The following is a 4,871-nucleotide window of genomic DNA, read 5'->3' on the forward strand; positions in this document are numbered from 1 at the left end:
CACGCTGGTAAATTCTGGAACAATCTTCCTTCATCTGTATTTCCTCCTGCCTACGACTTGAACTCTTTCAAGAGGAGGGTATCAGGACACCTCTCCTCCCGAATCTGACCTTGCTTTTGGCCACCTCTTCTGATTCTTTTATGGGAGCAGCGATTAGCGGGCTTTTTTTTATTATTCTTTTTTTTGTGTGCCCTTGAGCTACCTACTTTGTTGTAAAAAAAAAAAAAAAAGTTGTGGTACTCCATGTACAGCCGCGGGCAGAAGTGAAGACACAGATTTCAGTAACTTTCGTTCACAGGCACTAGAGAGTTTTCCCTTTTAATTTGATTCACAAGCAATAAATTTGTAAATTACCTGATAAAAACACTTGCTTATAAACAAAAGAAGGTGGCTGAATCGACAGAGTAACAGCACCGCGTTCAGGAGGACGCGAGTTCAATCCCCGCCCGGTGCCACCAAGCCGAGTGGCTTAAAACTACCCACATGCTGTCCAGAAGACCACCTATCAACCCGGACTCTAGATTCTAGGATTAAAGATGAGCTCCGGGAGAGCAGCATGAGCCAATGCAAGATGGCGCCACTATAAACACTCGCCTGCGCCAGAACGGGCTGGGCCGACCATCAGGACCCACCGGGAAGAAGACTTGGGCCGACCATAAGGCCCCACCGGGAAGAAGCCTACCGGCGCTATAGGCCGCGACTTAAAAAAAAAAAAAAAAAAAAAAAAAAAAAACTTTGTTGGGGGTGATAATATCCATTTAATGCTAAAATAATTATCATGTCATTAATTTGACTTTGCTTTCTGGCAACTACCAATGGTTGATCTTTTCGCTATTTATATTACTATAATGTCTAACTCTATTAATCAAACCGTAACATAAAATCAATAATATATATATAAATATATATATATATATATATAAATATATATATATATATATATATATATATATATATATATATATATATATATATATGTGTAGCTAGGCTACACACACATCTTACAAGGATTATATCAATAGCCTAATAGTTCGTGTGTGTGTGTGTGTGTGTGTGTGTGTGTGTGTGTGTGTGTAAATATATAAATAAATAAATAAGTAAATAAATAAATATATGAAATTAAAAAAATAATAAAGCATGACCCATGCTGCGTGCGACACCATCGTTGGGACCGTTAGTACCGGTACCATTACCGGTGTGTGCCGGCCATTTACTTTCTACATAAAAAAATCAGTATATAAGTATTATGAAAAAGCCTCATTATCTAATAACATTAACAGCAGATATTAGCAAAGTTCTGGCGCCAACTTTTCCTATCTATTATACATACTGCCAGCATATATGGGACTCGGGACCGGTATTACCGGTACTCAAACTAACGGTACCTACTTATTAGTTGCCAGTTTTCGCCAGCTGACTGAATTGTTCTGAAATCTGTGTCGTCACTTCTGTCCGCGACTGGACCTGGGCCGTGTGGAATACCACCAGCCCAGAGACGTCCCAGCGGTGCTCTCTCTCTCTCTCTCTCTCTCTCTCTCTCTCTCTCTCTCTCTCTCTCTTCTACCGAAGAGAATCAATCAGGAGGGACGGGACCTGTATAGCAGTCCTCCACACACCTGACGAATATGAAGAAGTGAGGGCAGGGTGAGGCGAGAGAGAGAGAGAGAGAGAGAGAGAGAGAGAGAGAGAGAGAGAGAGAGAGAGTCAAAAATGAAAAATATGATGGGTTAAAACAAACGCAAGGTATGGTAAAACCTGAAAAAAATTATAACTGAGCGAGAGAGGGAACTGACTAAAATGAATTGAAAGAACTGAGAAAAAATCCGGTAGGAAAAGAGATATAGGAAGTGCAGTGGCAGAAAAAATGTAGGAAGAGAGCATACAAGGGAGAAAGAGGCAAAGGGAAGTCAGTCAGCATTAAGAAAATATGGAAACCAATGGTAGGAGAAGGATAAAGGAAACATTGATGTGAAACAGAGAGAGAGAGAGAGAGAGAGAGAGAGAGAGAGAGAGAGAGAGAGAGAGAGAGAGAGAGATAATCAAATGTTAGTAAATGCGTTTCGTGGATATGACAATGGAGAAATGTGAACCGAAGACATTTTTTTTAGTTTAGCTAAAAAAAAAAAAAAAAAAAAAGGCACTGCATCTTCAGTAAAAGCTTGACACTCCTCTCTTGATAGAGGTCGTTTACTATTTATTACACGACAGTACGATATAATCAATCATGTTTTACTGGATGCTTGTCCTTTTCTTAGCTTAAGAGTTTGGAAAGTATAAAAAATACCATATTTATATTAGTGATGTAAAACAGCAGTAATAAAAAAAATGCCCCCCCCATTCTCTCTCTCTCTCTCTCTCTCTCTCTCTCTCTCTCTCCTTTACTTCTACAGTGTTAATTGTAAATTTTCCGCTTCCTCCTTCATCTAGTCCGACATCGAGATCCATCACTCTTGGCTCTTTCTCTTCATCACCGATTTCCATTTCATCCCCTGCTCTCTATTCTCCCCTTTCCTCTTTATCTTCGTTACCTTTACTCTTACCTCTCTTCCTTAACTGCAGACTGTATATCATTTTTTTCATCTGAAAACTTAGTCTTTCTGTTTCCTACTCCTTAACTGTTACGGTGACATCTTCGTCCTCTAACTCCTCTTTCTCCGCTTCCTTCACCAACGTCCTTCTTCTCTTCTTCCTCCTCCTCCTCCTCCTCTTCCTCCACCATAACCATATGCGTACCCTATCGTAACAAACTTAACTTTTAAGAAGAAACGCAAATGGTGAAATAACGAAATTCAAAAAAAAAAAAAAAAACACGCGTATATGTCAAGGTTCCAGAGTTGGGCGCTGCAATCGGAAGGAGATAACAAACAAGATAAATGGTTAGACACCAATTTACTTTAATTAAAGTAAAGAAACCCACAACAGCCTCAAACACTGAAGTCTCCAACATGAAGGCTGCAGCACGCCGGACTCAGCAATGATCCTTGCACGGCTTCTTCCTCTTCTGGCGTCCCGTCCTCAGAGTGGCAGTGACGAGGTAGCAAAACTTCGTCCTTGACGTGGTGTAGACGTGGTAGACGAGGGAGGCGCAGGAGGAGAAGGGGCGTCAGGGTCACGGAAGTAACAGGAGTTCGAGCGGGCAGAGGAGCGAGGTGAGGCACCCAGAACAAGCCCACGGTTCTGAGTAAACCCGCATGAGAGCAGAGCTGGCAGGAGCCGAATCAAATGTTCAGGGCGAGGTCCAGCTGCTGTCTGAAGATGAAGACGCTGGCGGCCCACAGCGGGTTGAGAAGCATCGGTGGTTCGTACGACCGAGGCGTCGAACAGCTTCGTAAGCCAACGAGAAGCGGGAGTGTATTAAGTGGTTCGCTGCGCCTCCGAAGTTGAACGGCGGAATGCGAACGAGCAGCAAGAGTGCTCCGGTCGTTCGCCACTCAGTTGGTGGTTGCCCTCACACAGGCCCCCATACAAGAATCTACTCCAGGTAGATCCAACAAACAACTACCAAATGGAAAAGAAAAAGAATATAAACCAATAAACTAAAACAGGGGGGAAACTGGCGAGGAGACACAGGAGGAGTGACTTATGCAGGAAGTCTACTCAATAAATCTGGCCCCACATTATCCTTCTCTGCCATATGGACGACCCGGTACCTGTAGACCGGTAGACTCAAGGCCCATCTCAACACCCGGACGATGTCCTGCTGAATCGTTGACGTACAGCTAGACGGGGTGGAGGGTACATCCTGGTAGTCCATAAGTGGTTCAACGATGGGAAGTTCAGTGGAGCTGGCGCCAGGTGATGGCTCATCCACTACGGGAACGGGGATGACAAGAGGTCCTTTCGTAGCTGGTGGAGACAAGGGTTCAACGAGGTCGATGGCGACTCGGGGAAGTGGTTCTGTAACGACAGGTAAGGGTTGGAGGGAGACAGGTCGTACACGACCTCTACCCGACATCCATTGGCACTTATCACAGGAACGACAGTAAGCACGGATGTCTGCTCCTATACCTGGCCAGAAGAAATGCTCAAAGATCTTCATCTCCGAGATAAATGTCCGGGCAAGGGACTCTCATGGGTCGCGGAGAGGATGATCTGACGGGAAAAACTTGGCACAACTAGGCAATGTTGACCTACCTTGTTGGAAAGCTGGGAGGTGAGGCACTTCTTGTAGAGAAGCCCGTGGAGGTACAGGTACTTGAAGGATGACCCGTTCCTGGCTCTGTTGACTTGTCCAAAAGCTGCTTTATGAAGTATCGCTGCTAAGGAGGCACACGAGGCTTGAGAAGCCTCGGTGGTTCGTACGACCGAGGCGTCGAGCAGCTTCGCAGGCCAACGAGAAGCGGAAGTGTAGCAAATGGTTCGCTGCGCCTCAGTAGTGAAAGGCGGAATGCGAACGAGCAGCAAGAGTGCTCCAGTCGTTCGCCACTCAGTTGGCAGTTGCCCTCAGAGTATTCAGTAGATGTATATCAACCCAAAGTGAGTCTGACAAACAAGAGTTGGACAAAATTCGCCGCGAAACCAAGAAATTAATAAAACGAAGCAAGAAAAATCTTTAAGAATATATAACGAAAACAAGTAACTCTAATCCTAAAGAATTTTTTAGCTATGTAAATAATAAAAAGTCACTTGTAGTGTCGGACCGCATGCTAATGATAATGGTAACCACACGAATGATGAAAATGAAATGGCTACAATCCTAAATAACTTTTTCGCATTCGTATTTACCGACGAAGATTATTTTATCACCTCAACCGCCGGAGGTTAGAAGGACCGAAAAGATTTTAAGTGGCGTGCTCATCGTAGAAAGTGACATTTTACGCACAATTCAAAATATTAAAGTAAGCAAAGCTCCTGGTCCAGACAACATTACC

General features: G+C 43.9%; 1 long non-coding RNA gene across 1 annotated transcript; it reads right to left on the minus strand.

Annotated features, from left to right (window-relative positions):
* Nucleotides 1–2,874: 2,874 nt before the first annotated feature.
* Nucleotides 2,875–4,501, minus strand: LOC126996681 (uncharacterized). Its single transcript, XR_007751355.1, has 2 exons — nt 4,135–4,501; nt 2,875–3,897 (listed from the first exon to the last, which is right to left on the minus strand). It is a non-coding gene; the product is annotated as an uncharacterized LOC126996681 (long non-coding RNA).
* Between the last annotated feature and the right edge of the window lie 370 nt (nt 4,502–4,871).

This window comes from Eriocheir sinensis, chromosome 10 (genome assembly GCF_024679095.1).
Source record: "Eriocheir sinensis breed Jianghai 21 chromosome 10, ASM2467909v1, whole genome shotgun sequence".
NCBI lineage: Eukaryota > Metazoa > Arthropoda > Malacostraca > Decapoda > Varunidae > Eriocheir > Eriocheir sinensis.